At 38.0% G+C, this 25,571-nt stretch overlaps 1 pseudogene; it reads right to left on the bottom strand.

Annotated features, from left to right (window-relative positions):
* Positions 1 to 18,125: 18,125 nt before the first annotated feature.
* LOC119523566 lies at positions 18,126 to 24,496 on the bottom strand (annotated as a pseudogene).
* Between the last annotated feature and the right edge of the window lie 1,075 nt (positions 24,497 to 25,571).

Raw genomic sequence — 25,571 nt, 5'->3', positions numbered from 1 at the left:
CCAATAACTGTGATGGGGAGAGAGCATGCAGGCACAGTATTAGGAGTTTGGTTTAAACATGCAAGCACTTTAATTAAAATAGAGGTCTAATTTTTCTTTACATTTTTACTAGGGTTATTTTAGATAATGGGTAGAACATAATTTATATACTTGTCTTGATTCTTTTTAAAAGTGTTTCTTTGCTGTTGTTGAAGATGAAGCTTTGACTTGTAGCTAACTGCAAACACTTTTAGAAAAGTATTAGAGTAAAACAATGTAACATACAAGGAAATTTGTCTGTTTTTCTGACAGATAATACTTTAAAAATAACTGAAATTATAACTAGCAGTACTACATTGTTGTTTGATTTTAAGCACATTAGTAACCAAAAGAAGAAGTTTTTAATTTTTATAACATTGTCTAAACATTTTTTTTGCAACTTATAACATGTTACATGAATTTAATCATTTTTTGGTAGTTTATTTTTTTTCTAAGGTGAAAGCACAAATTCTTTGTAACTGTTGGGAAGAAAAATATATTCTTTAGGGTTTGACATTGAGAAAGTAAAATGTTAAAAGTTGTTAGGTTTATTTATTTATTTTTAATTAAAGTTAAGGAAAAGACTTGGCTCTTTTAAAAGTGAGAAGACAATATTTTTAAACAACCAAGGACATGATAAAGTTAACATAGAGTGTAATAAGTTATTTTGATAGAACAGACTTTTTGCCTTTTACATTGATTATTCAGGAAAACATTATAACATTTTATTAAAAAATAATATAGGTTTAAACTTGTTAGAATATTGCTAAATAATTAAAACACTTTAGTTAATGCATCTTGGAATAGTAATAAATAATTTTTGGCAAGGATTAATGGAATATATAGGTGTTACATTGTTTCTCTTAAAAAATACACACAATGATTTAACTTTGCATGAATTTTGAAATTTATGAAAGTATTTTGTTTTCTTAGTTTTGTTAAATTTTTATAGAATATTGGCTCTATGAATATGTTGATTACTATATTACTGAACAAGGGTGCAGTTACGAATAAGCTTTATAATCTGGTCTAACAACTATTAGAGTATTTGAGAGGGTTTTGCTATTTGCCATTTTATGGCTGCCTTTTATGCCCACCTTTTTTATGTGCTTTAAGGCAGCTTCCTTGGTAGGTTTGGGACATATTAGGAGGATATGGGTTAAAGCTTTTGCTTTGTGATTACAAGGAGAAGTTTTTCTAATTTAATTAATTACTTGGCAAAGTATTCTCTTATTATTATTATTTTTAATGTAGTGTGCTAACTTAATACTGTCAAATATTTGAGGTTTGATGACAAGTTGAAGTGAAGATATTAAGTTTTCTTTATATATTCCAGGTTTGTTATAGTGATTACTAAGTAATTGATGGATATATTTATTTGAGACATGGATAGCTTAGAAAACCAATAATATTTTTATACATTTACAAAGTTTTATTTAATATAAAATGAGTAAACATAGTTTTATTTACTGGTTAAACAAGGCTGTTAAAGGGACTTTGTGCTAGTGTTATGGGTTTGTTTATTACACTTTAAACTTATGGTTTCTATTAGAAAAGGCCTGAGTCTTATCAGGTCGTCATTCAGCCAGTTTGGGTTTCATTAAGCAACCTCCCATTCAAATAAGAGTATAGGGACAGACAATAATTCAAAAGTAAAGATTGCTTAATATAAGAATGTAAATAAACAATCAAGGACATAATAATGTTAACATAAAGTGCAAGAAGTTATTTTAATAAAAGAGACTTTTTGCATCCTACATTGATTACTCAGAAAAACATTTCTAAAACCTTTTAATAAGAAATAACACCTCGAGGCGGGGCAAGATGGCGGAGTGGTGAGGAGCAGAATTTCGTCTCTCCCCTAGAGCAGCTGGCAATTACCCAAGAACTATATGAAACAGTGTTTTCGGGGTCTCCAGTAACCAGTCACACATTGGACACAAGTTTGGAATTGGAGGAAAAGCTGAGATCGCAGCGAACATTGTAAGTTCCCCGGACCAGGGGTCTGGCGCCCCTCCCCACCAAGACCTCACAGACTGTCTTGCTGCCGGCTCCCTGAAAGGGGGGAAAAAAAAACCAAAAAACAGCAATCTGCTGAGGGCAAGAAGGGAGGCTCAACCCAGCCTCAACTGCAGAATTAATTAACAAATTAATTAGCTAACTTTGGGAGCTGGGGTACTAAAGAAGGGCTGGGCTCCGAGAAGTGGGGGCACATAAAAGCGGGCACCCATTCCCAGACTCCAAAAAAGCCATTTTTTTTCCCCTACATTTTGTCCCTTCTGGCTTCTCACTGATCCCTTATCTTTTTGCATTTTAATAGCCCCCGGCAGGGGTGGAACTGAAGCGGTTGGAGAGTAATTATCAGACAATAGCCCAAAGCATATCTTTAAAAGCTCTATTCTGACACTGACAAAACTTCCAGGCTGGGGAAAGACTTTTAAAAGAGACTCTTTTTTTTTTTTCCTTTTTTCTTTTTCTTGATTTCTTTTCTACTTTTTTTTTTTAAATCTAAAAGTAATATATGTGGTTATTTTCTATCGGAAAGCCCAGGTTGAGGGACTAGGCTGGGCTTCGGGGGAGACAGAGTACCCACAGTGTCTTTGAGTTCCATATTCACTACTGAAGGCCTCCACTCCCGTCTTTAATTGGCAACTCAGGCTGACCAAGGAATCTACCTGGAGAGGCCCCAAAGAGGAGAGAGGAGAAGGGAATAGTGCCCCTGAGAGACAACTGGAGTTCTGAGGATTGGGAGAGTAGAGGGAGGTCCAGCTCAACTGGCAGTCCTCCTTCTGGGAATTCAGACCCCAGGGGCTGGAATTCAGATTCCAGCTTCAGTCAGCCACGCCCCTGACATGATCAGAGTCACCAGGAGAACTAAAGGCTCCATACCTCCTTACACTGGTGGGGGAGCTGCGGGCTGGCCAGTGCCACCTGCTGGACAGGAGAGGAAAAGCACCAATTCTAAAGGCCTCATAGGAGGGTCTCATTCTCAGGAAAACTCCATACCCTCCCAATGAGACCTGGGCCTCACTAGACTGGGAAAATCTGACTAGGGTCGACCATATCTGAGGAGACCCACTCACAAAAAGGTTACATAGAGGCAGAGCAAGAAACAGAAAAAACAAGAGGGGAAAAATTCTGATCAACTAAATAGAACCTAAGTTAGAGGTCTAGAATAAGTTGAACTGAACAACAGAGGCCAGAGAACAAAGCCAACCAACAAGAAAACCACTAGGTAAAAGACAGAAAACAAGCTCCAAAATAAACTAATCAAGAAAATCAGATGCCTAGACAACTTAAGATAACAAGCCATACCAGGAAACATAAAAACATGGACCAGCCAAAGGAACAAACTAATAGCTCAGCTGAGACACAGGAGTGGAGGCAACTAATGCTAAATAAATTTGATGAAACGAAGGAAGATATAGCAAAAGAGCTGAAGGATATAAAGAAGACACTGGCTGACCATAAAGAAGAATTCATAAACTTAAAAAAACCAATGGCAGAACTCATGGGAATGAAGGCCACAATGGAGGAGATGAAAAACACAATGGAGGGACACAACAGTAGATTTGAACAGGCAGAAGAAAGGATCAGTGAACTGGAAGACAGGTCATTCGAATTCATACACACAAAAGGACAGATGGTGAAAAAAATGGAAAAATATGAGCAGGGTCTTAGGGAGCTGAGTGACAACATGAAACGCACAAATATACGTGTTATGGGTATCCCAGAAGGAGAAGAGAGGGGAAAAGGGGCAGAAAGAGTAATAGAAGACATATTCACTGAAAATTTCCCAACCCTTATAAAAGACAGAAAATTAGAGATTCAAGAAGTACAACGTACCCCAAATAGAATAGATCTCAATAGACCTACTCCAAGACACTTACTGGTCAGATTGTCCAATGTCAAAGACAAAGAGAGGATTCTGAAAGCAGCAAGAGAAAAGCGATCCATCACATACAAGGGAAGGTCAATAAGACGATGTACAGATTTCTCTGCAGAAACCATGGAGGCAAGAAGACAGTGGCATGATATATTTAAGATACTGAAAGAGAAAAACTGCCAACCAAGAATTCTATATCCAGCAAAACTTTCCTTCAAAAATGAGGGAGAGATTAAAACATTTTCAGACAAACAGACACTGAGAGAGTTTGTGAATAAGAGACCGGCACTACAAGAAATACTAAAGGGAGTGCTACAGGCTGATAGGAAAAGACAGGAGAGAGAGAGTTGGAGAAGAGTGCAGAAATGAAGATTATCAGGAAAGGTAAAAGGAGAGGAAAAAATAAGATATGACATATAAATTCCAAAAAACAAAATGGTAGTAGAAAGTACTGCCCTTACAGAAATAACACTAAATGTAAATGGATTAAACTCCCCAGTAAAAAGACACAGACTGGCAGAATGGATTAAAAAACAGGACCCATCTATATGCTGTCTACAAGAAACTCACTTTTGACACAAGGACAAACATAGACTGAAAGTGAAAGGTTGGAAAAAGATATTTCATGCAAAAAACAACCAGAAAAAAGTGGGAGTAGCTATATTAATATCAGACAAGTTAGACTTCAAAAGCGAAACAATTAAAAGAGACAAAGAAGGACACTATATATTAATAAAAGGGTCAATTCATCAAGAAAACATAACAGTCATAAATATTTATGCCCCAAACCAGAATGCCCCAAAATTCATGAGGCAAACACTGCGATCACTGAAAGGAGAAATAGATACCTCTACAATAATAGTTGGAGACTTCAATACACCACTCTCATCAATGGATAGAACATCTAGACAGAGGATCACTAAAGAAACAGAGATGTTGAATTGTATGATAAATGAACTAGACTTGACAGACATTTATAGAACACTACATCCAACAACAGCAGGATACACTTTTTTCTCAAGTGCTCATGGAACATTCTCTAGGATAGACCACATGTTGGGTCACAAAGCAAGTCTCAACAAATTTAAAAATATTGCTATTATACAAAACACTTTCTCAGACCACAATGGAATGAAGTTGGAAATAAATAAAAGGCAGAAGGTCATAAAATTCACAAACATATGGAGGCTAAACAACACCCTCTTAGAAAACCAGTGGGTAAAGGAAGAAATTACAAGAGAAATTAGTAAATACCTCGAGGCAAATGACAATGAAAACACAACTTATCAAAACTTATGGGATGCAGCAAAGGCGGTGCTGAGAGGGAAATTTATTGCCCTAAATGCCTATATTAAAAGAGAAGAGAGAGCAAAAATTGAAGAGTTAACTGTTCACCTGGAGAAATTAGAGAAAGAACAGCAAACTAACCCCAAAGCAAGCAGAAGGGAAGAAATAACAAAGATTAGAGCAGAAATAAATGCAATTGAGAACAGGAAAACAATAGAGAGAATCAACAAAACCAGAAGTTGGTTCTTTGAGAAAATCAATAAAATCGATGGACCACTGGCTAGGCTAACAAAAAAAAAGAGAGAGCAGATGCAAATAAATGCAATCAGAAATGGGAAAGGAAATATAACTACCGACCCTGCAGAAATTAAGGAGATAATGAGAAGATACTATGAGCAACTATATGCTAATAAACTAGACAACTTAGATGAAATGGACAACTTCCTAGAAAAGCATAAACAACCAACATTAACTCAAGAAGAAATAGATGACCTCAAAAAACCAATCACAAGTAAAGAGATTGAGTCAGTCATCAAAAAGCTCCCAAAAAGGAAAAGCCCAGGACCAGATGGTTTCACATGTGAATTCTACCAAGCATTCAAGAACGAATTAGTACCAATCCTGCTCAATCTCTTCAAAAAAATTGAAGAAGAGGGAAAGCTACCTAACTCTTTCTATGAAGCCATCATCACCCTAATACCAAAATCAGGCAAAGATACTACAAAAAAAGAAAATTATAGACCAATTTCTTTAATGAATATAGATGCAAAAATCCTCAACAAAATACTCGCAAATCGAATCCAGCAGCACATTAAAAGAATTATACACCACGACCAGGTGGGATTTATTCCAGGTATGCAAGGCTGGTTCAACACAAGAAAATCAATTAATGTAATACACCACATCAATAAATCAAAGCAGAAGAACCACATGATCATCTTGATTGATGCAGAAAAGGCATTTGACAAAATTAAACATCCTTTCCTGATGAAAACACTTCAAAGGATAGGAATAGAAGGGAACTTTTTCAATATGATAAAGGCAATATATGAAAAACCCACAGCTAACATCACACTCAATGGGGAGAGACTGAAAGCTTTTCCTCTAAGATCAGGAACAAGACAGGGATGCCCACTATCACCATTGTTATTCAACATTGTGCTGGAAGTTCTAGCTAGAGCAATTAGGCAAGAAAAAGAAATAAAAGGCATCCAAATTGGAGAGGAAGAAGTAAAACTTTCACTATTTGCAGATGACATGATTCTATATGTAGGAAATCCAGAAAAATCTACAGCAAAGCTACTAGAACTAGTCAATGAATACAGCAAAGTAGCAGGCTAGAAGATCAACACGCAAAAATCTGTAGTGTTCCTATACACAAGTAATGTGCAACAAGAGGAGGAAATCAAGAAAAAAATCCCATTTACAATAGCAACCAAAAGAATCAAGTATTTAGGAATAAACTTAACCAAGGACACAAAAGACCTTTACATAGAAAACTGTAAGAAACTGCTAAAAGAAATTGAACAAGACCTGAAAAAATGGAAGAACATACCATGTTCATGGATTGGAAGACTAAATATAGTTAAGATGGCAATTTTACCTAAACTGATTTACAGATTCAATGCAATACCAATTCAAATCCCAACAACTTACTTTACAGAAATAGAAAAACCAATAACTAAATTTATTTGGAAGGGTAAGGTGCCCCGAATAGCCAAAAATGTCTTGAGAAAGAGGAATGAAGTGGGAGGTCTCACACTACCTGACTTTGAAGCATATTACAAAGCTACAGTGCTCAAAACAGCATGGTACTGGCATAAGGACAGATATACTGATCAATGGAATCGAATTGAGTGTTCAGAAGTAGACCCTCGCATCTATGGACAACTGATCTTTGATAAGGCAGTGAAGCCGAAGCAACTGGGAAAGAGCAGCCTGTTCAATAAATGGTGTTTGGAGAACTGGATATCCATTTCCAAAAGAATGAAAGAGGATGCCCATCTCACACCTTATACCAAAATTAACTCAAAGTGGATCAAAGACCTAAACATTAGCACCAAGACCATAAAACTCTTGGAAGAAAATGTAGGGCAATATCTTAAAGATCTTGTGAAAGGAGGTGGTTTCTTAGACCTCACACCCAAGGCACGAGCAACCAAAGAACAAATAGACAAATGGGATCTCCTCAAAATTAAACACTTTTGTACATCAAAGGACTTTGTCAAAAAAGTAAAAAGGCAACCTACACAATGGGAGATGATATTTGGAAACCACATATCAGATAAGGGTTTAATATCCCGAATATATAAAGGAATCCTGCATCTCAATAACAGAAAGACAAAGAATCCAATAAAAAGATGGGCAAAAGACATGAACAGACATTTTTCTGAAGAGGAAATACAAATGGCTCAAAAGCATATGAAAAAATGCTCAACTTCACTGGCTATTAAGGAAATGAAAATTAAAACCACAATGAGATATCATCTCACACCTACCAGAATGGCCATTATCCAAAAAACAGAAAATGACAAGTGCTGGAGAGGATGTGGAGAAAGAGGCACACTTATTCATTGTTGGTGGGAATGTAGAATGGTGCAACCACTCTGGAAGACAGTATGGAGGTTCCTCAGGAAGCTAAATATAGATTTGCCATATGACCCAGCTATTCCATTGCTGGGTATATACTCAGAGGAACTGAAACTTAAGACACAAACAGACATTTGTAAACCAATGTTTATTGCAGCATTATTCACAATTGCCAAGAGATGGAAACAGCCCAAATGTCCATCAAAGGACGAGTGGATAAACAAACTGTGGTATATACACATGATGGAATATTATGCAGCTGTAAGACAGAACAAAGACATGGATCATGTAATAATGTGGATGAACCTTGAGGACATTATGTTGAGTGAAGTTAGCCAGAAACAAAAGGACAGATTCTGTATGGTCTCACTAATATGAACAGACATTAATGAACAAACTTTGGGAGTTAAAAGCTGACAACACAGGTGACCAGGAGATAGAAAGAGGGCAGAGATCAGCCATTTGATGCTGAAGGACTACAGAATGTTTAGGATTGATTGCATAGATCCAGAAATAGATAGCATAATACTGTGTGATGGTAGCACAGTATTGTAAGTACACTGAACATAGATGTCTGCGAGTAAAGCTGAAAGAGGTGGGATAGGAGAATGTATGACACCAGAGGTAAAGATAGATGATAAAGACTGGGACTGTATAACGTGGCAAAAACTGGAGTGGCCAATGACTGTTACTAAATATACAAATATAAAAATGTTTTTGCATGTGGGAAAGCAAATGAATGTCAACCATGTAGAAATTTGAAAAAGGGATGGTATTCAGGAAAAAACATAATCAAAGCAAACTGGAGTCTATGGTCAACAGTAACATTGTAATATACCTCCATTAAATGTAACAAAGGCAATACGCCAATGCTAAATGTATATGAGAAGGGGATATAGGGGAGTAATATGGGATTCTTGGTAGTGGTGTTATTTGCTGCCCTTAGTAGTATATTGTCTTGTATGACATGTTATTTTTCTTTTTATCATTTTTTCTTATTGCTAAAAAAAAAACAATTTTTCTTGTAGTAATCAGTATGTTCAAATGCTGATTGTGGTGATAAATGTACAACTTTATGATGATACCATGAAAAAAAAAATTAAACACTTTTGTACATCAAAGGACTTTGTCAGAAAAGTAAAAAGGCAACCCACACAATGGGAGATGATATTTGGAAACCACATATCAGATAAAGGTTTAATATCCCGAATATATAAAGGAATCCTGCATCTCAATAACAGAAAGACAAACAATCCAATTAAAAAATGGGCAAAAGACATGAACAGACATTTTTCTGAAGAGGAAATACAAATGGCTCAAAAGCATATGAAAAAATGCTCAACTTCACTGGCTATTAGGGAAATGCAAATCAAAACCACAATGAGATATCATCTCACACCTACCAGAATGGCCATTATCCAAAAAACAGAAAATGACAAGTGCTGGAGAGGATGTGGAGAAAGAGGCACACTTATTCATTGTTGGTGGGAATGTAGAATGGTGCAACCACTCTGGAAGACAGTATGGAGGTTCCTCAGGAAGCTAAATATAGATTTGCCATATGACCCAGCTATTCCATTGCTGGGTATATACTCAGAGGAACTGAAACTTAAGACACAAACAGACATTTGTAAACCAATGTTTATTGCAGCATTATTCACAATTGCCAAGAGATGGAAACAGCCCAAATGTCCATCAAAGGACGAGTGGATAAACAAACTGTGGTATATACACATGATGGAATATTATGCAGCTGTAAGACAGAACAAAGACATGGATCATGTAATAATGTGGATGAACCTTGAGGACATTATGTTGAGTGAAGTTAGCCAGAAACAAAAGGACAGATTCTGTATGGTCTCACTAATATGAACAGACATTAATGAACAAACTTTGGGAGTTAAAAGCTGACAACACAGGCGACCAGGAGATAGAAAGAGGGCAGAGATCAGCCATTTGATGCTGAAGGACTACAGAATGTTTAGGATTGATTGTATAGATCCAGAAATAGATAGCATAATACTGTGTGATGGTAGCACGGTATTGTAAGTACACTGAACAAAGATGTCTGTGAGTAAAGCTGAAAGAGGTGGGATAGGAGAATGTATGACACCAGAGGTAAAGATAGATGATAAAGACTGGGACTGTATAACGTGGCAAAAACTGGAGTGGCCAATGACTGTTACTAAATATACAAATATAAAAATGTTTTTGCATGTGGGAAAGCAAATGAATGTCAACCATGTAGAAATTTGAAAAAGGGATGGTATTCAGGAAAAAACATAATCAAAGCAAACTGGAGTCTATGGTCAACAGTAACATTGTAATATACCTCCATTAAATGTAACAAAGGCAATATGCCAATGCTAAATGTATATGAGAGGGGGATATAGGAGAGTAATATGGGATTCTTGGTAGTGGTGTTATTTGCTGTCCTTAGTAGTATATTGTATTGTATGACATGTTATTTTTCTTTTTATCATTTTTTATTGCTAAAAAAAATATTTTTTTTTTCTTGTAGTAATCAGTATGTTCAATTGCTGAAAACATGGTGAGAGGGATGATGCCTCACCAATATGGACTAACTACAATGTGTAAACTCAGAATTGAATCTTAGAACATAGCCTAACGTGGACACAATAATTGTAATACTCCCTAGATTGTAAGCTCTTACAGCAGTTAACTCTATCCCTGAATTGTAAGGCCTATCTCTAAACTTTGAGATGCTGATCCCCTAGCGTATAACCTGATTGGTCTCTGGAACAATGCATATCTCTGAGACACCTGAAACTCAGAGCTAGAGCTCGGCAGATATGAATGTCAGTATTAGTGCATACAGCCACTGTCAAAAAAAAAAAGCTGAAAAAGAGCCCAGACTTCAGTTAGTGATATGAATGAAGCAGGTCTGGTTAAGACCAGGGCAACCCAGGCCAAAGGGTAAAGGTTGAAACTGATTGTGTTTTAAAACTTCAACTTTCATATGAGACCAAGGGAATAGATATCTATTTGGTACAGGATCTAAATTTTCTAAACGGTACAACTCTACAGTCGATTTGTTCAAACACCACAATTGCATGGAACTTTGAATAGGAAGTGAGATACGGTAGGTTAGTATAGGCTGGAGTGAAATAGTGACACATCCTAGAGTAATTTGGGCAGATAATAAAAAATATATTTACAGCCTCCCCCTCCCCAGCCCCGAGGATCTGGGGTAAGGTGCGGATGTGTTGGAAATCCTCACCTGGGCTGGTGTTGATGTTGTCACAAACATTGGGACTGGCGGTTTGATGTGCTGAGCCCTCGAGCATGGGACTTGCCCTTATGAAGCTCATTACCACAAAGGAGAGTCTAAAGGTGTATGTAATGGTGCCTAAGAGTCTCCCCCTGAGTACCTCTTTGTTGCTCAGATGTGGCCCTCTCTCTCTCTGAGCCATCTCGACAGGTAAACTCTCTGCCCTCCCCCCTACGTGGGACCCGACTCCCAGGGGTGTAAATCTCCCTGGCAACGCAGAGTATGATTCCCGGGGATGAATGTGGACCCGGCATCGTGGGACTGAGAGTATCTTCTTGACCAAAAGGGGGATGCAAAATGAGACGAAATAGTTTCAGTGGCTGAGAGATTCCAAATGGAGTCGAGAGGTCACTCTGGTGGACATTCTTATGCACTATATAGATAACACCTCTTAGGCTTTCATGTATTGGAATAGCTAGAAGTAAATACCTGAAACTACCAAACTCCAACCCAGCAGTCTGGACTCCTGAAGACAATTATATAATAATGTAGATTACAAGGGGTGACAGTGTGATTGTGAAGACCTTGTGGATCACACCCCCTTTATCTAGTGTATGGATGAGTGGAGGAATGGGGATAAAAACTAAAGGACAAATGGGGTGGGATGGGGGGATGATTTGGGTGTTCTTTTTTCACTTTTATTTTTTATTCTTGTTCTGGTTCTTTCTCATGTAAGGAAAATGTTCAGAGATAGATTGTGGTGATGAACGCATAACTATGTTATCATACTGTGGACAGTGGATTTTATATCATGGATGATTGTATGGTGTGTGAATGTATTTCAATAAAACTGAATTTAATAAAAAAAAAGAAATAACACCTCAATAATTTAAGGAAACTTTTTTCTTAATAAAAACAGCAGGAGACCTTAACATGAGGAGCTTGCAGTAAGGTGAGGAATGTTTATATTTTGTGAATTATTAGGCACATACCGACAACATTGAATATTAACTACTGTTTTGGGTGTTGGTTAAAATATTTAATGCTCTTTTGTTTTATAAAACCACTTTTTTCTTTTCTTTAAGTTTTGAGGTTTTGTTGTTAAGCAGTGTTATTACTAGTTTTTAACATTTTTTAACTTTGACCACAGAAATAATTGTTTTGACAAACTTTTACAGCTTTCTGTATCTATTTTTCAACCTTGACTACAGAAATAAATTTTCCATTCTACAAACCTTGTGCAACTTTCTGCATCCATCCAGGCTTTATCTCACATTCCTATCTATCCAGGCTTTATCCCACATTCTTAAACAATCAGTCATTTAGGACAAAGCTACTTTCCTTTTCCCCTTAATTAGAAAAACATTCTTTATACTTTCTATACAACATGCTCTTACCACCAAAATCAAACTTGTTAGAATGATGCTAAATATTTAAAACAAAACATTCTTTATAGAGAGAGGGAGTCAAAGTTCTCATTATCAGATTCCTTAGTAGAGATATTATTTTATGACACTGGTTTGACAATTTGCACTTTTGCTGATTTTTAAATTGTATTAGTTACTTTTGATGTCCTTCCAGCAATTTCAGATTTTTGCAAAGACCCTTTTGACTAGGTTCTTTTTGACTTCTTAATTTTAAAAACTGATAGGCTAGCATATTTACATTATTATTTCTTCTATTTAATTGCTTTGGAAGGCTTTATATTAAAGCAGAGGTGGAAGTCCATGTATTTTTAAACTGTAACTTTTTTAACTTACAGATTTCTTTGTCTTTCTTGAGACAGTTTGCTATAGTTAGCCATACCACACATAAAGGCTAGTTGACTGCAGCTATAGCTCATTAACAATTTTAATGACACTTTCTAAATTTAGACCAATTATTAAGAACAGTTTTTAAGGGAGATGTAATTGGCATATTTTGAGAGTTTTCCATGGCTGAGCAATAGTAAAAGAAATTATAAAGACAGAACATAGGAGTAGGAGCTGTTTAAATGTAACTGGTTTTTCACACAAATGGCAAATTGTGCAAACTGCACAAAATTTAAAAGGAGAACTATAAATATGGGGTTACAGTTAGTGGGGCTCAAACCCACTGAGTTTGTATGCACAACCCTTGGATCAACTTAATTAGCCTTACTACACAATAGACTAATTGAAACAAAAGAAAGCAAAGTGAACACAATAAACAAAAAATTACACACTTACCCAGCACAGGGAAAGTCTCAACTGTAAAGTTACCTTAACTCAGATGCATTTGGTGTTTGTCTGTGGTGGGCACTTCCACTTGGACTTCCCAGTCCCAGTACTCTAGGAAAAATTTCTGGACAGCTGAGGGGAGCTCTACAGCCTACGAGACATGGATCAGGGCATTTGAAAACATGGTTTTAAATAGTTGGGCTTGCTTGATCTCTCATTAATTAGAGAAATAAGTTTTCTTTTTGTTAGGGGAGAGGGAAATTTCTAAGTAAGTGACTTGTGGTTTAAAAAATTGTTTTTTATTTTTGGAAACTTTATATCCTTTTTTTTGGAGGTAGTTAAGAGTGATTGTTTTTGTGATAAGGTTTTGGAGGGACTGCATAGCAGGAGTTTATTTATATACTGAAGCAGCTTGATGGGATGTAAATTTAGGGTTTGTAAATTAGAGGCTAAGTCTTGTTAGGGGTGGTGGTAGGTTTGGGAAGGGAAGGGGTTAAGGGCAAGGGGGAGTGAAAGGGGTTAAGAATGAGGGAAGGGGAGTGGAAGGGGTTGAGAAGAATTGGGAGGGGGAGTATAGTCACGAGGGGGATGGTTTCTAAGAAGACTTAGAAGGTTTTTTTGTGAAGGAGGAGGATTTGGTAGGAGGCAACAGAGTGGCACAAAGATATCTGGGACCAAACAGTTCTAGCTTGAGATTAGGAGCTACAGACACTTGATGTTGTGCTGAATAAAATTATTAAGTTCAGCAAGAATTTGTCAATTGAAAGTGCCATTTTCTGGCTAATGTTTTTGTTGTTCTAAAGGATACTGTGGCCAAATTGTATTGGTTCTACTTCCCCTTTTAACTGAAGTTTAAACATCTGAGGGGGTAGATTTAGAAGGAAATTCAGTTTTGGAGCTACTAAAAAGTGACTGTATATTACCCATGATTATTTAAGAAATTTGAGATGCTTGAGGTTTGTTAGGGAACTTCACTTGCCAGAGGCTTACAGAGATCACCTGTGAGAGATTCGTGGTTTCCCACTCCTTCAGAGGCTTATGTTCTCCCTGAACAAGGCTGACATGAATTGGGGCAATGCTTGTCAGAGGCTTATGGAGATTGCCCATGGAGAGATTCATGGTCCCCCTGATCTTTTAGAGGCTTACAGAGGCCACCCAAAATGTTGCTCAAGTGAGACTAATGGCCCAGACCCATATGACCACCACAACAACCAAGCAGGCCTCCCCGGTTTGCCGTTGGGGGTCAGGAAATGCCTGAAGTCTTTTACCCAAGGCATCCCCTGTGTTACTTTGACTGCTGCAATGGGGAAAGATGCTCCTGGAGTGTCAGAGAGTTTTGACTGAGTGCTCAGGTTTTCCTAGGCTTATGAAGCTGGGCACTGCATTAAAGCGGCCTGAGGCACCACACTCAGGTGGGCCGGGATGTCCTCGGGACACTGAACAAAACTCCCAAGGGGGGATCTGGGCAGAAAGACATCACTTACCTACCTAGGGCTGAATTAGTTGTAGATATTTGAGAGCCATGAGGTTAAGCTGGCATCATGTCAAGGTGGTCTGAGTTGATGGACTCAAGCCACTGAATGCATGGAAACCTGAACAGCTGTGTAGTTCAGGGAATGGAGTTGACTGGGAGGCTGCCCCATTGCCCTGAGGGGCCAGGAAACTTAAACCTCAGTCAAACCTCTGTCCCGGGTCTTTGGCACCAAATGTTAGGGCAGAGTCATTCAGGAATCCACACAATGCAGTGAGTCATGGTTTAAGTAGAGAGTTTAAGGTTTATTAGAGGAAGAAAGCAGAAGAAAGCAGGTGGGAGCGAGCAGAAAAGAAAGAAAGAAAAAATGGCTCCAGCTCTCTATCTGAGAGCAGCATTTTTTAAAGGAAAAAACCACATGGGGAGTGAAGGGTGTCCTGTGCTTTGAGTGGGTGAGGGCTTATCAACTTCTGAACTGACTGGTTACTAGGGTTCTAACACACTACTCTTCTTTGATGTGCACTGTATTATCTATGAGGAGGGAGCAGGCCTTTTGGCTTGTTTGTGGTCATTCATCTTATGGACCTGTCTGATCTTGCCTTGTCCACCCCCTGGGGTCTAGGCACCACTGTGACTGGGATTTCTAAAACAGCCTTCAACCCTTAGTTTATGGCGCACCTGGTACCTATGAGATAAGCATAAGGGTCCCTGGATCAGACATTCCTTCTATATGTTAGACTTTTTTCTGGGGTCTGACACTTAGTATTAACCAGGTCTACTTCATTCATATCTCTAATTTGAGTCTGATCTCTTATTCAGCTTCTTTAACAGTGGCTGTATGGAGTAATGTTGACTTTCACAGCTGCAGAATTCTAACTCTGAATCTCAGGTGTCACACAGGTACCCAGTGTTCCTGGGAACATACAAAGAGAACAGCATCTTAGAATTTAGACATAGCAGTTAAAACTCAGGGATAGATATGACTGCTGTAAGAGCTTATAATCTAGATACATTTACAGTGAGCCTTGTTTGAACATTCTGTATTCCTTAACCATTGATTGCCCATTCTCTGCCCACTTTCTATCATCTGATAATCTCTGAACTGGATTTCAATTCTCAGAGTTTGGACATTATAATTAGCTTTATATTAGTGAAACCATACATTATTTGTGCTTTCGTTTCTGGCTAATTTCACTCAACATAATATCCTCAAGGTTCATTCACATAGTTGCATGCCACACGACCTCTTTTCTTCCTGCTGCTACTCAATATCCTGTTGTATGAATACACAATTCACCCTTCCAAACATCAGTCATTGTAACTTTAGGCCATTCATGCATAATGCCACCATAAGTGCTAGTGTGTAAATGCATATGTGTGTCCCAGCTTTCAGCTCTTCCAAGTCTTTGTCTAATAACAGGGTTGCAGGATCATATGGCAACCCTATACTTAGCCTCCTGTGGACAATTACACTGCCCTCTGGAGGGGCTGCACCATTTCACTTCCCTACCAAAAATGAATGGGTATATGTCTCTCTTCACCTCTTCTCCAGCACTTTTATCACTGTTTATTTTTAATATATTTCTATTGTGAAATTTAATATGTATATGTAACAGTGATAAATTTCAAAGTACAATTAAACAAGTAGTTACAAAGCAAATTTCAAAGAATGTTGTGTGTTAGAGTTCCACAATTTCAGTTATTTCCTTATTGTGGAATATAACATATATACAGAAATGTGATGACTTTCAAAGTGCACTTTAACAAGTATATAGGTAAATTCAAAGAATGCTATGGGTTACAGTTTCACCATTTCAGTTATTTCCTTCTAGCTATTATAATACCTTAGCATATAAAAATATTATATAAAGATTCAGTAATTGTAATCCTTTGTTAAATCCTCTTTTTTTTAAGTGAATAACAAAGTGACTTATTAAGGCAAATTCTTCATCCTCTAGCACTCTTGTAGATTTAATCATTTTAGAATTTGTAATTAATCCAATCAAGATAACAGACAAGACTAGATTTAGTTGAGAACTCTTTCAGGCTCATACAGTTTTTATTAACATCTATCCAGTAAACAGAATTTACCTAATGGACAACTGAAAGTAAAGACAAGATCTCTTGAAGTGCAAGGGCTAAAACAATTTACTGTGGTTACTTAATTTAAAAAGAAAATATATTGAATTGTATGACTATGGTTACACTCATTTAAAAATAGGCCAAGTACTGACACTGCATTCCCCTCGTGCTAGCATTGTTCATTTAAAACAGTGAGTATTAAAATATGTGGGTTCTATATCTAACCTACAGAAAGCCCACCATGAATCAAAGTTCTGTGTATCAAATATCCGCTTCATGTGTACTATGAAAGTTTTATTTATGCCTCATTATTCAGTCAAAATTAATGTAAATAGTCAAATTTTAATAAGCTAATGACCTGCATATTTTCATATGGTTGAATGTCAATGTATCTAAATAGGAAATAAATGGCAAGCCTATCTACCTATATCAGAAAAGAAAATAGAGTATCTTTCCAGATGTGCATACTCTCTACTACAGGAAGAGGTATGCAGGGTTTAAGGTTTCACAATCAGTTGTCAGAAAAACAGCAGTTATTACTGCAGTATCCTGTTAGCATCTGATTCATTATTTTTAGACTACATGATTTGGTAGACATTTTAAAACCACCTGCCAGCTATTTTATGGTAGCTGAATACTCATAAAAATTTGTAATTATTCTGAGATGATTCCAACATTAACCCTAGAATCATTATTGGAAAGAATAGCAACATGATGTAGAAGAACAGCTAATCAACATGACTAAAAATATGCTCACTTTTCAAAAAACAACTTGGTTATATGGAAAATGGATAAAATTGGGGGCACACTCCCACATGGGACATTGACCTAGCCAAGGCACACAATTTCTAAGCAGGAACACTCAGAACTTTAAGCCACCTCTGAGGAGCAGCTTATAAATTTCCAGACTGACCTTCCCAGGCAGCATAACTGGTTCAATTCTTCTCAAAGCAGTTTCATGTTATCCTACCCATGTCAACCTGAAGTTTAAGGTTAATTCAAAAACCAAAACATACAGGAGCAGGAGTGAGCAGATGTGTTAACTCTAGCATATTCTTATTGCTGTATTGTTTGAAGATGAGCACATCCTACCCAGGTCAGTGTTGTTCTAGGAGGCAGGGTAGGAATAGTGGTAAATTAGAAAATAGACTATTAATTGCACAATTAATAGAAAAGTAAAAACATGTCTCCAAATCTATATTAAGCCCATATCCAAAGGAGTCTTTGATGTCAGTCATGTGCTGTACTTGAAATTCTGTGGCACAGCTGTGCATCAGACTTACTCTGGCCTTCTGGCATGGGTACAGCTCACTTCCTGCTTGTTGAAGGGTGAATATGCTACACAGAGCTATGGTGGTTTTGACTGAGTGGTAAAATTCACAGAAGTTCCAGGACGTTCCTGTCAGGATCATTCCTTGTGCAAAGTTTGATGCAGATGAAGATAAAGTGGTTTCTTGGTCAATAACTGCAATTTCTTTCTTTTAAAGTCAGTGGGTTTCTTGTATAGTTCTATTACAATTGGCCCAGGTTTAATTTCATCCATCTCCATGAAAGCAAAACACTTGGTGCTGGTAAATCTTTTCTTAGGCTTGTAGTGTTTGAATTCAAAGAAGATAGCTGCACCTTTGGTTAATTTTTCAACATGCTTCTGGAGCTCAATGTCCACATTAAAATGAACATATGTGTCTTCTTTTCTTAAAACTACAGGAGTATCTTGCACAGGAGTTAAAGCTATGCCATTCAGATCCTTCACACTAACTGTAATGTATGGATTGATGCACTGCCCAGCATCTTTCAGACCAATCTTCTCAATCCTGATAGTGAGTAATGTCATTCCTGGTTCTGAGGGCAACCTTGGTAATAAAGTACTGGGAACTCTAGCAGGAAAGGAATCAGGAGACCTAGCTCCAGCACCATCCTCCTCTTCATCTTCTTCAAATTCCAAATTCTCTCCTTCACCAGGTGCTAAAATACTTCTTTTTATTTTATTCAGTTTTATTGAAATATATTCACATACCATACAATCATCCATGGTATACAATCAACTATTCACAGTACAATCATATAGTTATGCATTCATCACCACAATCTATTCTGAACAGCTAAAATACTTCTTAATGGAACAAGTTGAACATCAAATGGGAATTCTTTATTATATGTAAGAATATTCTTTAAGATTGGTTCTAGCTTCTTCAAATTCTTCAGTTTAAATTCTTCTTGGGACTGTGTGGACTGTAAAGCTGCACTTCCTAATTCCAAACATGTTGCAATTTTGCCTATTTTTTCTTTTGTTCTTCTGTGAATTCAGAATTATTATGTTGAGCTTGGGCCTCTTTTTTGGCTTATTTATTTCTTTATTATTTTTATGAAGGGAAACATACTTTTTAATCTTTCTTTTTTTATTCATTTTATTGAGATATATTCACATACAATGCAGTCTTACAAAACAAAGTGTACATTCAATTCTTTAGAGAACCATTGTATAGTTGTGCATTCATCAACAAAATTACTTTTTGACATTCTCATTACTACACACACAAAAATAATAAGAATAAAAATTAAAGTGAAAAAGAACAATTAAAGTAAAAAAGAACACTGGGTGCCTTTTTTCTTTTTTTTTCTTCCCCCATTTTTCTACTCATCCATGTGTAAACTAGACATAGGGGAGTGTAGTCCATATGGCTTTCCCAATCACATTGTCACCGCACATAAGCTACATTTTTATACAATCATCTTCAAGATTCATGGGTTCTGGGTTGCAGTTTGATAGTTTCAGGTATTTACTGCTACCTATTCCAATTTGTTAGAACCTAAAAAGGGTTGTCTATATTGTGGTAAGAGTGCCCACCAGAGTGACCTCTCAGATCCTTTTGAAATCTCTCTGCCACTGAAGCTTATTTCATTTCCTTTCACATCCCCCTTTTGGTCAAGAAGATGTTCTCCATCCCATGATGCTGGGTCTAGATTCCTCCCCAGGAGTCATATTCCATTTTGCCAGGGAGATTCACTCCCCTGGGTGTCAGATCCCAGGTAAGGGGGAGGGTAGTTATTTCACCTGCCAAGTTGGCTTAGCTAGAGAGAGAGGGCCACATCTGGGCAACAAAGAGGCATTTGGGAGGAGGCCCTTAGGCAGAACTATAGGGAGGCTTAGCCTCTCCTTTGCAGCAACAGTCATCCCAAGGGCAAGTCCCATGGTAGAGGGCTCAGCCCATCATACCACGAGTCCCCTATGTCTGTGAGCACATCAGCAACCATCGAGGTGGGGAAGCCCAACACCCCTTCATTCACCACCAGCTCCTCAAGGGGGCTTTGCTTATTTTTTTCATTTTTTTTAATTAACTCTTTTTTTTTTTAAATCAACTACATCAAAAAACAGTTTAAAAAAACATACAATAAAAAATCATTTCAAACAAACCACAACAAGGGAGTAAGAAAAAGACAACTAACCTAAGATAATTACTTTACTTCCAACATGAAAATAACGTAATATAACAACATTTCTGTGAACTTGTTCCTACCGTACCCATCAGAAATTAACAGGCCATAGTCATTCCTGGGCATTCCCAGAAAATTAAATTTACCCACAATAACTTATCTGTTCTTATTGGGTTATCATTCCCCCTTCCTTAATTTCTCTCAATCACTAGTTCCTCTACATTCTATGTTATAAACCATTTGTTTTACATTTTTCAATGTTCACATTAGTGGTAGCATATAATATTTCTCTTTTTGTGCCTGGCTTATTTTGTTCAGCATTATGTCTTCCAAGGTTCATCTATATTGTCATATGTTTCACAACATTGTTCCTTCTTACAGCTGTGTAGTATTCCATTGTGTGTATATACCACATTTTGTTTATCCATCCATCAGTTGAAAGACCTTTGGGTTGTTTCCATCTCTTGGCAATTGTGAATAATGCTGCTATGAACATTGGCATGCAGATATCTGTTCATGTCACTGCTTTCAGATCTTCTGGGTATATACTGAGAAGTGCAGTCACTGGATTGAAGGGTAACTCTATACCTAGTTTTTTAACGAAGTGCCAGAATGACATCTAGAGTGGCTGAACCGTTATACAGTCCCACCAACAATGAATAAGAGCTTCAATTTCTCCACATCTTCTCCAGCATTTGTAGTTTCCTGTTTGTTTAATGGTAGCCATTCTAATTGGTGTGATATGGTATCTCATTGAGTTCTTAATTTGCATCTCTCTAATAGGTAGTGAAGCTGAACATTTTTTCATGTGTTTCTTGGTCATTTGTATGTCCTCTTCAGAGAACTATCTTTTCTTATCTTTTGCCCATTTTCTAATTGTGCTGTTTGTACTATTGTCATTAAGTTCTAGGATTTCTTTATATATGCAAGATATCAGTCTTTTGTCAGATACATGGTTTCCAAAAATTTTTCCCATTGAGTTGGCTGCCTCTTCACCTTTTTGACAAATTCCTTTGAGGTACAGAAACTTCCAAACCTGAGGAGTTCCCATTTATCTATTTTTTCTTTTATTGCTTGTGCTTTGGGTGTGAAGTCTAGGAAGTGGCTGCCTAATAGAAGGTCTTGAAGATGTTTCCCCACATTATCTTCTAGGAGTTTCATGGTACCATCTTTTATATGATTGTTATTTCTTCTTGTTGAATTGCCCCTTTTATTAGTATGTAGTGGCTTCTTTGTCTCTCCTAACATCCCTGCATTTAAAGTCTATTTTATCTAAGATTAATATGGCTACTCCTGCTTTCTTTTGGCTGCAGATTGCATGAACTATTTTTTTCATCCTTTCACTTTCAATTTCTTTGTGTCCCTGTGTCTAAGATGAGTCCTTGTATGCAACATATTAATGTTTCATTTTTTTTGATCCATTCTGCCAATCTCTATCTTTTGATTGGGGAGTTTAATCCATTTACATTCAACATTATTACTGTGAAGGCATTTCTTGAATCAGCCATCTTATCCTTTGGTTTATGTTTCTAAGATATATTTTTTCCTTTTGTCCCTTAATGTCCTTTAATGTACCCATACTGAATCTCTTTAGTACTAAACCTTTCTCCATCTCTCTCTTTCCTTTCTTTGTTTCTCTGTTATTAGGGTCCCCTTTAGTATCTCAAGTAGGGCAGGCCTCTTGTTAGCAAATTCTCTCAGCATTTGTCGGTGAAAAATTTAAGCTCTCCCTCAAATTTGAAGGTGAGCTTTGCTGGGTATAGAATTCTTGGTTGGCAATTTTTCTCTCTCAGGATTTTAAATATGTCATGCCACTGCCTTCTCACCTCCATGGTGGCCGCTGAGTAGTCACTACTTAGTCTTATGCTGTTTCCTTTGTATGTGGTGAATTGCTTTTCTCTTGCTGCTTTCAGAACTTGCTCCTTCTCTTCAGTATTTGACAGACTGATCAGAATATGTCTCTGAGTGGGTCTATTTGGATTAATTCTATTCAGAGTTTGCTGGGCATTTATGATTTGTGTATTTATGGTGTTTAGAAGATTTGGGTAGTTTTCCCCAACAATTTCTTTGAATGGTCTTCCTAGATGTTTACCCTTCTTTTCCCCTTCTGGAAAACCAATGAGTCTTATATTTGGACATTTTATGTATCATATCCCTGAGGTCCATTTTGATTTTTTTATTTTTTTCCCCATTCTTTCTTTTGTTCTTTCATTTTCTCTTCTGTCATCCTCCAGGTCACTGATTCACTGTTCAGCTTCCTCTATTCTTGTACTATGAGTATCCAGAATCTTTATAAGTTGGTCAACAGTTTCTTTTATTTCCGTAAGATCATCTATTTTTTTATTTACTCTTGCAATTTCTTCTTTATGCTCTTCTTGGGTCTTCTTCATGTCCTTTATATCCTGTGCCATGCTCTCATTTTTTGTCTTTACTTCTTTGATTAGTTGCTCCAAGTACTGTGTCTCTTCTGATCTTTTGATTTGGGTGTTTGGGCTTGGGTTATCCATATCATCTGTTTTTTTCATATGCTTTAAAATTTTCTGTTGTTTTTGGCCTCTTGGCATTTGCTTAACTTGATAGGGTTCTTTTAGGATTTGTAGACTGATTAAAACCCTTATCTCTAATTTGTCAGATCTCCAGCTTCATGGAGTACAATTTAACCAGCAGGTGGCATCCATGAGCCACCTATTCCCCTCAAGCCAGTTCTCCCCCACTTTGTCTTTGTGGTGAGTGGGGGAGTGAGTCTTGTGGGGGTCCAATTGGTGCACCAAGTTTGCATGTATAGTTGGTGTTGCCAGCTCTGCATATGGGGCATGTGTCTGAGCATTTAGGGAGGGGTGCAGCTTTAATAATCAAATGTCCCAGGTGTTCCTGGAGATTTAAAGCTGTTGCAATAGTCTAATCCTTCAGTTCATTCTTGCCATAGTTTGTCTCTGCCACTGACACACAAGTCCTTGGTATTGGCGTATGGTCCCTGGGACTTGTGAGCGTGTCCCTCTTCAAAGCCGTGCACTCCTATATCCTCTGACGAGGTATGACTGTGCTATGTCACAAGTGAATGACATCCCTGAAGTGAGATTCTGGGCTACAGGGCTGTGTAGGGGCATTCCCAGTCTGCTGAAAAGATGGCTGAATGGGGCATGCTAATTTCCCCCTTTTCACACAGCTCCACCTTCCCAGTTCCAGGACAATTAGCTGAGGGTGCAAGAAAGGCTATTGTCCATGCCTGGTATTGTGGTGTGTGTGTGTGTTTTTGGAAACTCTTCCTGTCACACTGAGTTGTTTGGGGCAGCTCTAGGCTGTGGTGCTGGTGCTGGTCAGGAGTGTTTCCAACCCACTGGGAAGATGGTTGTAAGTGGATGCCACCCTTTTCTTGGGAGGTTGTGGTGTTTAGTGAATTTTCTCAGCCACTGGACTTATTGCCTTGTGTCTCAGAGCTCTCTTAGCTCTGCTCTTGTCTGGGCCCAAATTGCAATCTTTGAGGCTTTCTATAATGGGCTTCTTAGAGTAATTGTTTTAGAAAAAGATGAAAAAAAAGAAGGGCCCTCCTTGCAGATCTAATGGGCTATTGAAATTCTAAGAGACAAGGAGATTAGGGCCTTTAAGGAACAATCAAGAAAGCAGAGAAACTGGCTGTTCAGACAAGGAAACTCACCTTCTGGATTTGCATATGAGACTGAATCTGTTTGAGCCCTGCCCTTCTCCATTCTATGTTCACCAGAACTCCAAAAAGTCTCAGTTTTAATTTTGGGGATTTTTTTTTGTTGCTGTTTTTGCTAGTCCTATCTCCTCTCTGCTGGGCTGACTGCTCCTGGATTCTCTGGTGTCCCATCTCAGTCTATCTATGTTTGGAGTTTGGATCAGCAGACTGAGGTTTCAATAAGAGCCACAACTGCAGTTCTCCCTCCTCATTCCCAGCATCAATGGCCCCTCCTCCTGCAGGACTGAGCCTGGCAGGGAGGGGCACGGGTCCCCTGGCCATGAGAACTTACAGATTTCACTGATCTCAACTGTTCCACACATTCATGTGTGTTGTATGAAGTATGCCCAAAGTTAAATTGCTCTCCAGTGTCTGGTCCACACAGTTTCTGGCTTTCTACCCACTGTCCTGGAGGAGTAAATAAAACCTACACCTCACCACCCCACCATCTTGCCCCCTTGGGCCTCTTTTTGTAGATGTCTTTCTAATTTCTCATACTCATCTATTGCCTCCACCAGCTGGCCCCAAGAGTCAAGTCTGTGCCTCTCCTAAAACTGGTGCCCCAGCACTACAGCAGATTCCTGGTCACTTCAGACATGGCCAGTCCCAACCCTGTCCCCTCCTGCTCCTACCACAGCAAGACAAGGCTGTAGGGCACCATCCTCCCTGGGCCTGGCCCCAACATTAACAGGGCCAGGAGGACCCTCTATGGCCACCACACCACCCACTGAGGAGCCACCCTAGCCCATTTGCCGAAATCCTATCTTGTCTGTTGATAGTCCTTCCTCTCATTTAATAACTTTCTTGAACTTCAGAAGTGACTAGGCAGTGATCTCCCTAGTTTGTTCATGATGGAAAGGGTTGTCAATATTATGGGGAAGGGGGCTGTGTCTGGCTGTTGTTCTTAAAGGGGCTGTTGCCTCTCAGTTTTAAGACTTGTATGGCATAGGAACACTCTGGTGGATTTAAGTTTCTGAAAGACAATATAGTGAGTGAAACTTTTATAGAATCTCAGATAGGTAACTAGGTATTTCAGTTAGGGCTTGGCATACTGTGGCCATTTGGGATATCTAGCTGGAGCTTGATAAGTGTCACCTCCATGATAGCTTTTCAACTCTATTTGAAATCTCTTAGGTGCTGTAACCTTATTTGTTACCTTTCTTTTTTCCCCCTTTTGGTCAAGAAGGCATTTTTAATCCCTCAATGCCAGGAAAAAGCTCATTCCTGGGAGCCATGTCCCATGTCACCAGGGAGATTCATTCCCTTGGGAGTCATATCCCACATGGGGGGAGGTTAATGTATTTATTTGCTGGCTTGGCATAGAGAGAGAAAGGCCACATCTGAGCAACAAAAGAGGTTCTCTGGAAGTGCCTCTTAGGGGTAATTATAGGAAGGCTTAGACCCCTTTTACAGCCATAAGTTTCACAAAAGCAAACCTCAAGATCAAGGACTTGACTTATTAAGTATGGATTTCCTAATTTCACATGGCATATATTCTGTCCAAAATAAACAATCATTGTCTCACATTATCTTCACTTAGCTGTACAATTATCATCAATCTCAATTTTAAATTATCATGCCACATGACATCCCAGAGCTCTTATCAGCTGCTAATTTTTCATCCCTAGTATTAGGGTAGTGCTGATAAGGTATTCCTCTTAAATGTAGTCTAT

This window comes from Choloepus didactylus, chromosome X (genome assembly GCF_015220235.1).
Source record: "Choloepus didactylus isolate mChoDid1 chromosome X, mChoDid1.pri, whole genome shotgun sequence".
NCBI classification, from domain to species: Eukaryota; Metazoa; Chordata; class Mammalia; order Pilosa; family Megalonychidae; genus Choloepus; species Choloepus didactylus.
This window is presented reverse-complemented; position numbering and strand designations above follow the sequence as displayed.